Source organism: Amia ocellicauda, chromosome 13 (genome assembly GCF_036373705.1).
Source record: "Amia ocellicauda isolate fAmiCal2 chromosome 13, fAmiCal2.hap1, whole genome shotgun sequence".
Lineage (NCBI taxonomy): Eukaryota > Metazoa > Chordata > Actinopteri > Amiiformes > Amiidae > Amia > Amia ocellicauda.
In genome coordinates, this window is record NC_089862.1 from 29,341,695 (window position 1) to 29,354,076 (window position 12,382).

At 37.9% G+C, this 12,382-nt stretch overlaps 1 protein-coding gene across 4 annotated transcripts in view; it reads left to right on the forward strand.

The window, feature by feature from the left end:
• Positions 1–7,145: 7,145 nt before the first annotated feature.
• Positions 7,146–12,382, forward strand: part of rbm47 (RNA binding motif protein 47) — a 50,057-nt gene continuing 44,820 nt past the window's right edge. For 2 of the 4 annotated variants that reach the window (XM_066720503.1, XM_066720510.1), the window contains exon 1: positions 8,141–8,759. The gene's annotated coding sequence lies outside the window, so the exon portion shown is untranslated. Of the gene's footprint in view, positions 7,251–7,421; positions 7,607–7,957; positions 8,098–8,140; positions 8,760–12,382 lie in introns of those variants that run through there. The other 2 variants (XM_066720504.1, XM_066720511.1) reach the window with 2 other exon arrangements.

Genomic DNA, 12,382 nt, shown 5'->3' on the forward strand with positions numbered 1-12,382 from the left:
TGGCAAATGAAGCACGATAATTTGATCCTTTTGCAATTCTCAGACACAATGATAACATTAACAGTTAACATGAAGCCTGACCATTTAGTTTAAGCAATCAAGTTGCAGTTTATGTTATGTGTTGCAATGTGCCTTTATTAATGGCTGATATGTGGTGAGACCTGCATTAAAGGCAACCTGTATTTGTAAAATTATTCTTGTGATAAGATATATAAGTTGTAAGAAAAAAATTAACATAACAGAAATGTACAAGAAGAGGGCAACATCCTTTATTCAAAGGATTAAGCACAGAATCCTATTAAAACATATTTATAAATGCCAATGTAATGGGGCTCATTGTGTTGCAGTGATGTAACCCCTCAGTGAAATCAGTAGATTGTCAGGAGACTGGTCTTTTGGCATGGTGTGTTTATCCTCTGCTGGTTGGACCTGTGTGGTGCAGAGTGCAGAGTGTGCCGTTTGAATCCAAGTGGGAGCTCCAACCTGCACTACTCTTCTCATTAAATTTCTTCTAATTTACATGAGTGCATTACTCTTTCTTGACCTGCTTTGTCAGACACATCCTGGCAATCTGAATACCCCATATCATGAGCCCTGAATGTATCAAAAGGTGTAGTAGGCTCTTCAAGGAAGTCAAAGGCATCTGATAACAAAAGGTATCTCACTACAGAATCAGGGCTGACAATCCATAACGATATTTCTGTTATGTAAACATATTTACAGTTTGTCTCCTGTTATTGATTCTGTGATATTACACATAGCACATGTCAGAATGACAAATGTGTTCCTATGCTTTCATTGAGGTGGAGGCTTCTTGGTTTCTTAAGATTGGTTGACAAACAAAACCTTCTAATCTATTTTAGCCATATTTCTTTATTTACTTAAATCTTAAAATATCACAAAATTGAAATGATTCAAGATGTATGTGCCATGATCACTGATCTTGTTTGCTTCTGTACAAATGGTATCCAAAATGGTAGGCCTAACTGTGATATGAAATCACAAGAACATAACACCTGTCTTATGGCTTGCATGTATGCATGTAACTCATGTAAACCAGTTTCACTGTGATGCGTCCTTCCACCAAAAAATGTAAATACTAAAACTGCTCGTTTCAGTATAATTGTGAGGTAAAATACCAACCATATATAGGCTAAATTATTTATTTCTTACTTTCAGTTATTATTATTATTATTATTATTATTATTATTATTATTATTATTATTTCTTGGCAGACGCCCTTATCCAACTTACAGTTTACGCGGTTTTCCAGGTTTTTCCCTTAGTTCAGACCACTCAGCTTAATTTGAAATCCTGTTGCCGCAATCAATTTATGAATGAAAGAGTTGGACGTCAGGAGCTTCAGTTGGACTGAGAGAGAAGCCCTAAGCCGGGAGAATCTAGCCAGGGGACGTTGCTGTGCTTTTAATACCTGGAGAAGAGGATTGCTTCAGTATGTCTCTCCAAGGTGGATTAAGTTGTCAATTTTCCCTTCCCAAAACCAGGCATTACCCATTTGTGATTCAACTGAGCTTCCAGGCAAGACTGGCAGGAAATGTATAGCTAACCTGGAGCCACACTAAGTATGTTTTACTTTCACTGGTAATTGTTACCATACAGCTACTGTATCACATTTATACCACCCAAATATATCTGAATTGCTACAAAAATATTAGATAATAGTAATTTTGTTTTAATCTGACAGGAGAAAATAAATGCTTTGGATGTTTCTCAAATGACCAAGCCAGTGACTGGCTACATTTTGTATCTGATTTAGATAAAACATTATGATTCCCAGATATGGTTTCTCCCAGATGATCGACATGTTTTTGTCCCAGAGTTCCCTTTATCAGTGTCGGGGGCGCAGGCGGCATATCCAACTGCACACCTAGAGCAGCAGGAACTGGGCAAGACTCTGATAACAAACAGGGCTTTGAAATGCAAACACCAGCTGATTGAGTTCAATAATGAGCGGAGTTCAATGGATTTAGACAGATTAACATTCTAACAGCAAGAAGCTTTAAATCCAATGGGTGAACGAAAAAGAGCAGAAAAGGTACTCATTAAGAAATACAAAATCCTTTCTTTTTATCCCAAACACTTGGAAATTGAGACTTGCCTCAAGCACAATACCAACTAAACAAGATGTTTAATTAAGCCTGATACATACAGACTGGTACAGCTCGGAAAGTAATATGGGGTTCAGTGTGGAGATATTCCTGAAGAGCAAAATGAAGGCCTCATTTGTGTACAGATTAGACCATGATATACTGCTTATAGTGATGTGAATGACAATGTGCTGGATAAGAGAAAGGAAGATCCTGGACATCCACACTTCCTGGCATAGATAGACTAAATACACGACTGAGGAAATCCTGCACTATTTGCATAACAACAATGTCAAAGCAGTGTCTAATTTGACTCAAAAATATCAAGTTTAATTTCACTCCTACTCAGACACCAGAAGTTAGTTGGTCATTTTGTATCACAAAAATCACATGTATATGTACTGTATATATGCTTGCATTTGTTTCAGATTGTTGTTATTTCTGTTTGTGACAGTCACATCTTGTCAAAAAAGGTCAATTATTTAGAGAAAAAAGGTAATCTTTACGAAAGCCTCAGTCAGTTCTCCGTGTAAAGTCTTACCTCAACTCAGTGTGAAAGGGTGGGAACAGCCTGGTGGTGCAGGTCTCAAACCATGTGTGTATGTTTTCTTAGGCTTAGACCAAACTAAGCCTTTAACCTACTGGTGAAACACAAGTTTCAAACCTGGGCTCTTTAAACTCTTATTTATAAGTAGTGGAAAGTGGCTTCAGAATAACAAATGAACCTGTCATGGGGTAGAGGTTTGTAATTTGCAATCTGAGCACAGGGTAAAAATGTTGTGGTTAAGGCCTTAATGTCTCTGGTGCTGACACCATGGCTGCAATGAGCTGAATTGATTAGAAAGCAGTTATTCTAAACACTGAGGTGAATAATAAATAATATTTAAAAAATGCAGATTCCCAATCATTTAAAAAAAGTACATAACAGCTAACAATTCAAGTTCATTTTGGGAGTGTTGACAACTTTATCTTCTAAGTCATCGCTAGCCCATGCCACATGATCTGGAAAATCAGCCCTAGTTCACAGGAAGTTTTCAACTTGGAGAATTGATGTTGTCCAGATTTTTCGATTGACTCATAGGACCTACTCCTGATACATTTTCCCTGCAGACAGCAGTTGTCTGCATTCGTCATTCCAAAATCTTGCATTCCTTAACCTTTTCGTTTGTACCTAGATATAGTCTGTATAGATATCACAAGCTCCTTGGTATATAACAATCTGCTCACTGCTGAGAAAACACTCCATTCAGAAAACATTTTCTGTCATACTAAGATTACACCACCATCATCCCCAACAATAACAAAACAAAACAATAAAGCTCTAAAGTAAGCAATATGCTAAATTGAGAGTCCTTATTGGTAATTTCCATTTTCATTATAATTTTAAGTCGCTCTTCAATTCTTGTTTTGAAGTTTGGTTACATGTAGTTATCAGTTATCAGTTTTGTCAGAGAAATTCAAAAAGTCATTCAATGTATATACAGCTCTGGAAAAAATTAAGAGACCACTTATATATATATACAGCGATCAGCCATAACATTATGACCACCTGCCTAATATTGTGTAGGTCCCCCTTTTGCTGCCAAAACAGCCCTGACCCGTCGAGGCATGGACTCCACTAGACCTCTGAAGGAGTGCTGTGGTATCTGGCACCAAGACGTTAGCAGCAGATCCTTTAAGTCCTGTAAGTTGCGAGGTGGGGCCTCCATGGATCGGACTTGTTTGTCCAGCACATCCCACAGATGCTCGATTGGATTGAGATCTGGGGAATTTGGAGGTCAAGTCAACACCTTGAACTCGAGATTACTCAGCCCAGGCCACCTTCTTCCATTGCTCCGTGTTCCAGTTCTGATGCTCACGTGCCCATTGTAGGCGCTTTCGGCAGTGGACAGGGGTCAGCATGGGCACCCTGACTGGTCTGCGGCTACGCAGCCCCATACCCAACAAACTGCGATGCACTGTGTGTCTGACACCTTTCTATCAGAACCAGCATTCACTTTTTGTTGCAATCTGAGCTACAGTAGCTTGTCTGTTGGATCGGACCACACGGGCCAGCCTTCGTTCCCCACGTGCATTAATGAGCCTTGGCTGCCCATGACCCTGTCACCGGTTCACCGCTTTTCCTTCCTTGGACCACTTTTGATAGGTACTGACCACTGCAGACCAGGAACACCCCACAAGAGCTGCAGTTTTGGAGATGCTCCGACCCAGTCGTCTAGCCATCATAATTTGGCCCTTGTCAAAGTCGCTCAGATCCTTACGCTTGCCCATTTTTCCTGCTTCTAACACATCAACAAAATGTTCACTTGCTGCCTAATATATCCCACCCACTGACAGGTGCCATGATAACGAGATTATCAGTGTTATTCACTTCACCTGTCAGTGCTCATAATGTTATGGCTGATCGGTGTGTATATATATATATATATATATATATATAAGCATATAAAGAGGTTGGGGGATGGGGGTTAATCCCCTGCAGAAATGTCCTAATATCTCTGTATGTTTTTTAGGGCCAATGTATTTAGAATAATCAACAATTTGTATATTTATATTATTCATACATGTCTGAGCACAAACCTTAAGAAAAGGCTATTTTGTGTAGACAAAGTAAGGTTAGAACATTAAGCTGTAAAGTTGTGTGGTATTCAATTGTCACATTAACAGATTCATTCATTGCACAAGCTTTAAGGAGCTGGTGTGAAGGAGGCATGGTGCTCAGTTGCTGAAGAGGAGATGACAGGGGCAATTGTATCTGTGAGAGCATATCCTATCCTAAAAGACAATACAACACACCAGTTAATAGAAGCTGTCAGGAATCATCCCTTTTTTGTTTATTTTGCTGTTAGCTACTGATCTGATAAGAAACCTTTCATTCTTTTAAAAAAGGAAACAGAAAAAATAAGAAAGGGTCCGTTGGAAGGCTCAGAATGTTCTTATAGACAGGTTGAGGTGACACAGCTCAAGAACAAGGCGTTACCCTGCCATAAAGGCAGATTTGTCGAGGGTTGTGGGATTTGGGTCACAGACACAGTCATTTCTTTGTTAAGATTTTTCAGTTGAAAGTGGTAAATTTAAACAAAACATGACAATCAAAGAGCAGGCAAATGATTTTTCAAAATACATCACAACCATTTTTGAACTAGAGACATACATTAATTTCTCTATTGAACTACAACAATTTTGTAGTATTAGTAGTATCAGCAGTAGAAGTGGGGCTGTCTGATAAAAAAAGCTCCAGTGACTGTTAAATCCATTTACTTTAATTTTCAGTCTCAGCTTAGATAATGTGCATACTTGGATTGATTTTTGTATCCTATAAGGCATTACCATTACTTTAATAATACTTTTATATTTTAAATTGAACAATTTTAGATTCCCAAAGATGTGGAATGTCAGTGGTCAAAGATGTATTCATCTTAATGCTAGAAGTAATTTGTTTCCCTTCAATCTATTGGGACTCTTTGGAAAGGCCTGTTTGTCCACTCTGGCAGTGGTTTGTGTTCTGTAGAAACACCCATATTAGATCATGAAAACATGAGCTGAAGGCCACAGGGTGCTGTTTATAACTCAGCATCAGGTTGAATATCAAATGAGGATGCAGGCCTGCTCTCAATCTATACATGACCAATGTGCTTAAAGTAAACACACAAAATGAGGAAAAGTCCAAGAATAAAGTGTAGGAATGTCAACTTAAAAAATGGTCTTCCACAACTGCATATGGGTTCCTGACATGGGGACAATGACAGTCCATACAGTAAACAATAAACATCCACACAGATCCAACCTGTTCTACAACGTCCAACTCATTCTCTCAGTGCTCTCCATTCTGTTGACATGATCTCACACCATATCTTCAAAAGGTTGATAGGTGTGTACCAATACATTAATTAAACCATTAAACCAGACCATAACATACAGGCTAGGGAAGTCTATTTTGTAATTTGACACTGCACACCATTTTTATTAATGAATACACTAAAAATAAATAAAAACAGATGATGTTGTATCTACCATACTGGTTATAATGGAAGAGTTTTTCCACTTCAACAATGAAACATGAAGTAGCACCTTACATTCCATCCGAATTCCAAGGCACCGGAGTTTTGGGGTGCAATGCAGCAGTCCCTTTTGTGGCAGGACACCACACAGCAGTGTCTGTCTCAGTGCCTCAGTGTGAGGACGTCTTCCTTATTTCGTTAAAGACATGTGCAACCTAAAGCCTCTCTCACATGTGCCTGACAGAAAAGTGCCACATCAGAGAGATGCACCAGTCTCATTCAAGCTTACAAAAATCCTGGTTCTGCAGGGTGCTGTATTGGATGGGAAGCATGATGTCTTCAAATTCAGAAAATAAAGAAATACACTGTAGAAATCGCGAACCATTGAATCATGTTATCTTGAATAAATCTAACAACATTTAGAATTTTAGTCCAATGTGTTAAAGGGAAGCTGGCTCTTATTGTAGACGTGTGCTTTTGTTTGCTGATTTAACTGACCTTGTTTTATTCCATCTCACACTTTACCTTTGCATTCTTTTTAACTATTATGAATTTCAGGGAAAAAAAATAACCTGATCAACCTGTTATGCATTTCTGTGGGTATGATAGCCACTGAGCATTAACAGCCAATCCAAGGGTTTAAAGGGAAAAGTGGTGAAATTCCAATGAAACGGAGGTAAGCTGAAAGGCAAAAACGACACAATGGACTATTTATTTTAGTTCTGTTAGCATGGGGTTATTCATCTGTATGTGTGGGCAGGATGGTACAAGTTATTATAAAATGTACAATTTTAATGAAAGCTTGGTCTTTTGACCTTGAAAAGAATAAAAGGAAAGCCCAGAACAGTGTCTAAAATGTTAAGTTGCCTTAGAGACTCTTTTGCCAGTAGGAATGAAACTCTGGTTCAAGTTGGCCTTTGCCCAATAAAGGGTTAAATAGAACTCACATAATTTCTTCTGTCGCATGACACCACAGAAAAGAATTAGTAATGTTTTTGTTTTTTTTCAGATTTCAGACAGACACTGCTTCCTGTTCCAGGTTGGTCTGTACTCAAGCAGACAAACTGAACGTCTCTGCGTGCTTTGTATACTGGCTCTGAAACAATCCCAGCCCAAGGACAGGTGACTACTGACTCTTAAGGTATCATTATGAGTACATTTGAAGGGTTAATGACTCCAGGAGGCATTGTTTGGAGGGTTTATATCGGAATAACTGTTTCATTTTGGTCTTGCTTCCAGATACCAGAGCTTTCCTCCTTTCTCTAAACTGAACATTATTTCACTTCTCTCTTTTTCCTTTCCTTTTTTTAAGAAATCAACAGTTACTCAAGGTCAGAGCAGGAAAGCAATTAGGCCTTGGGCTCCTTGGTGAACTGCAACTGAAAAGCCGTTGTGATGTCATAACTACAGCAGAAAGAAGATGTTGCCAATCTCGACAACAGTCAGGTGTTGCCAGTAGTGACACTATACCCTTTCCGAACCCTGGCTCTGCTGCAGGTGAGAGAGGATCAGACCTGACATGGGGTTATTACTGACTATCTGAAATGTGTAACTTCATTCAACTAATACTATGAGTTGCAGTACTACTACCAATAGTAGCTTTATTTATAATCCTGTAGAATTAGTCTGATATTATAAATATTCTATTTTATACTATAAAATATAAAAGGATGGCTAAACTTTCCCTTTAATAAACTTTATGTTTTTACATCAGTAAGACCATGTTATTTCACAAAATTTCTCCGGCTGAGGTTAAACAAGATCTTCCTCTTTTTTTCTGCTTCTTCTTTTGTTTTAATTCAGTACAAAACTACTATATCCACCCTATTTAATCTCTGTGTATTTCAGGGCAAAAACAAGGTGCATACACTCCCAAAACAACAGGAATGCTGAACTGGCCCACAGCCAGGCATGGCTCAACACACAGGATAAAATTTCAATGCAGAATTATGGGAAGTTGCCGGTGTTAGGAGCCGAATTCTGGTTTGGTGAGTTTAGGGGCAGGGAGTACACAAAGAGACAACCTTGCTACTGTGAGACAAGCACAGGGAAGGAGAAGGGCAGAGAAGAGACTAAACATTTCCCACACTTGCAGTGTTACAGTCTCGGTTTGGGTTACTTTAACTTGTCTTGTTTTGTTTCTTTAGTTTGGTTATATTTATGATTTTCTTTTCCTTTTTCTTATTATTTTAGTTCCTGTTTGGAAGAGAGGGAATTCTTACTTCAAGCAGTGCACCTACACTTGAAAAAGACAATTGGATTTTGTGTGTGCCTGTGTGTTTGCTGCCAGTATTCTTTAAGACCTTTTTCTTTTTTTCTCCAGCGTAGTGGAATGTGCAGCTTATGTCAGTGAGAGTCAGGTATTTTACTTCAACTAGTACTAATTACCAGCCTTTCCCTAAGACCTATTTTTTTCTGCTCCAGCATCGCCTCTATGCGAGTGAGAAGCTGAAGGGACTCTGTGCAACAGGCTCGTGAAAAAGACTTTTGTAAATTCAATTTGAAGGAGTTGCTGGAAACTCCTCACCAAAAGTGCAACCTTCATGAAATAAGAAGATGCAACTGTGTGATCCCCAATCCCTCAGCGGTCCTCATTAAATGGTGTCACGCACGTCTGCAGCCCTTCTCTGATTTTAGAAACTTCAAACAGGTAAGACAACATTGTTTTTTGAGCTCTTTTCACTGATTATTTCCTTCATGCTGTTTGACTTAAAGTTTAGTGAATGTTTTAGTGAAGGAACAACATGTTATTCCTCAATTTTCTAACCATAAAAGTGAAAAAAATGTAATCTGGTAAACTGGTTGCACAAGTTAGTAGATAATGTAAACCAGGAAATGTGGCAAACTGTGTAAACTGGAATTCATCCATTTAAAAGTCAACATTTATCCATTAAGAGTTTTTGCCGAATCCACGTGACACAAGAAAATAACAATAGTGAAGGTAGTTTGAAATACCTGTTGTCATTCACCTTTTATGCTCATCTGGGTGGCTTTATGCACACCTTTCTAACAATCACACCTTTTCCAAATAGTAAGCAATATAATGTTTGTGGCGTGAATTCATATCACAAGTAAGTCTTTTTAAAACATTTATAAATAACTAAGAACATAAATCTTCCATGAAATGCCAGTACATTGGCAGAGGTCATCTCTTAAACTTAAATTTGTTGAATCCACCTATAATGTTTGTTGACATATCTAATTCAGTTCAGTTTTTCTTTATTATTTCAGTTTCTGTTTCCAAAACACTGTGAGGGTGCTTCTCCCTTAGTTTAAATTGCTACCTTAAGAACAGGTGCAACGTCAAGCCGTTCTTACTTTCATTTCTGCGTTTAAAGGACAGAACAGTTGTCAGGTGTTGTAATAGGTGGAAAGATAGGTTGTATGTAATGCAGATGGTTTGGATCCTGCACTAGTAAGAATCTTATTGATTCATAGTACAGTACATAGAACCAAGAGATAGATTATTTAAAGTACACCTACGGTATCTGTGTTTAGGCCTCTTATACTTAATACATGAAACGTGGTATATTGTCTCATAAATCTTCAGGATTCTAAATGAAAAATTGCTAGGGGATCTTTTATTTTTTATTTTGTAACCTGAATGCCATTTTGTTTTTTTGCTTTTCAAAAACTTTATCATGATTTTAGCATGGCAGAATGTGTGAATATGGCTCGTTTTAATTTACCCGTATCAACTGTTTACTGTACGAGCAAGCACACTTGAATATTTAGGACTTCTCATTTTTGTTCTAGTTACCACTCTGAAGGGATACACCAAAAGGAAATGTTTGCTGTTGGATAGTGTGTTACAGAGAACTAAGAAAACTAATGGCTAGACCAAATAAAAATGAGACCTACATACAAATCGCTAAATACAAATCTGTACTGTGTCATAGTGAAATTGATTGTCAGAAGCCATTTTCTACTACTTATTAAATCAAAACACAGTAGTGTTTTTAATTTTTGATTTAAGGGTAGGTGAAAGATTTGTGTTGGTCTAGGCCTAAGTTTTGATAGCTCACATAAGGAGCTTACTTTGTTTTGGTAAAATAACACTGTTTATAAATCTGTATGCACAGTAGTATGGCCTATTACACTGTAGCACTTTTCTCTGTCACATGACAAAAATATGATGTTAAAAACAGTATTTTATGTCTCTTAAAGCATAGAAGCTTTGCTAACAAGCTCATTTACCTTTTTCTCTCAGCTTTATCTTAAAAAAGGCTCAATTTATAACAGTCTGTTGCAGGCTGCTTCGTGACTAACCAAATGTGACATTTTCTGGAAGTGAAACCAGTAGGCACCCAACACAATTTGGGATGTGGAAGTACACAACAAGACTACGTGAAAGCTGCTCATTGAGTTTCTTGGAAAGTCCCTTTGTGAGAAGCCATTTAAAAATGGTTTAAATGTTGTCCATTGGGATTTACTGTATGCAACAATCATGAAGAAAATGGATACTGGCAGAGCTCTATTTTAAAAAGGACCATTTTCTTTTAATGTGATCAGAAAAATAATTTCAACAAAGGTGTGTACAGGTGAGCAAAATAGGGCATGTTAACCAGGAAGAAACCAAACAACCAACAAATATATCAATTTCTCAGCAGAGAAAAAGGAATCTAAAGCTCCATTGTATAGGGTAGACTACGTTATGAAAGGAAGCTGTGAGAGAAAGGCAGCCATGGCCTCCTGGAGGGATTTGCGATCTATAGGGTGTCCCAAATCCCTGCGTGTGTGTTCTTTTTATGAAGCCTGGAGATTTAAAGTGAAATTGAATGCCGGAGTGAATCCTATACAGACCAATCTAATCAGCAAAACCAGTCAAGGAGGTTTTGTGTTTCAGACGTTACATCCACATGGTTACATATTTAAAAAAAGAAAAAAGACAAAAAGAAACACAACACTTGAATGACTATTTACAGTAGTTAAATGATAAAATAAAATGCCAAGGTGTTCCTGCTTAAGATCATAATGAAGTAAAAATAGAGTCACAGATATAATTTAGTGAAGGTTTCAGTATCCCTACAAAAAACACACAATCGCTCGTAACAATGTTGAATTTCAACACCTGGGACTTACTGACAGTATAAATATAGGGATTGTGAGAGAATAAGGACTATGTCACCATGGTAACCCTGACACTAAAATAGTATTAATTCATTCATTTAATTTCAGCACAGCCAGACCCAGTGCAGTATTAATCAGATTTAACAAAGTCTTTTAAAGACATTTTGAGTGTCTGTCTGAATGCTTTCCCCTCCTGTCTCAGTGTAGGACAACATGAAAATGTTTCTTAGAGAATCTGCACTTGTGTCATCAATGGTTGACATCAAGGGCTTCTGTTGATCTGTGGTAGTGCCATTCTTTGGGAGACAGAGTGTCTATGTCATGAGTCCAAGCATACACTTGCGGCACCAGGATTACCACCTCACTTCACGTGCATTAAAGAACTAAAACTTTTAGGCCATTATTTTAAATTTCATTGGGAGAGATGCTATCTTCTACAGGAGTGTGTCCCCTGTTACTATGATGATGCCCAGTCTTCCTGAGCTTCTCAGATCTCCCAGGAATCAAGGTGGTTTATAGTAGATTCTGGCTACCAGATTCGATAAGAGTGAAAAGGAAGGACGCCATTAGGGATTTCAGCTTAACAATGGAACAATTTAAATGGAAGATCTTTCTGGCGACGGGTTTTAATAGTTTTAAAAGCAGAATCAGAAAACACTTAATTCACACATTTGTAGACTAATGTGTTTCTTCAAAAAATCACACTGTGAAAATTCTGTTTTTTTATTTTGAGTTTGCTTAATTTAAATCCATAATTAGATCTCTCAGATTAACTTAATATTTACATTTGCTTTCTTTCTGTTGTGTCTGTTTCTGTCTAGTACTGTAGCAATTTGTCCACATTACCCCATTACCCTTCAAAACACAGTTTATAAAGCAATGTAGTCTGATAAAAACTATCCTGGTGACTGTGTGCACATGACATGAGATGATAATACCTGTGTTCTTCCTAGGAGTGACAGTGACATATATAGATATAGTCACCAGATTCAGCTTGTTCTGCTATTTAGAACTGTGTTAAATACACTGGAAGCATCTGTAAGCGGGAGTCAGACAGAGATTACAATCAAAAGATGTCAAGACGAGGACCTGAATTACTGGATAACCTGCTCTGAGGAAGACATCCTCTTCCTACACTGAGGCACTCTGTTAAAACTCAGAGTTTCCATTCCTCTCAAAGGTCATGTGAACCTCGGCTCAATT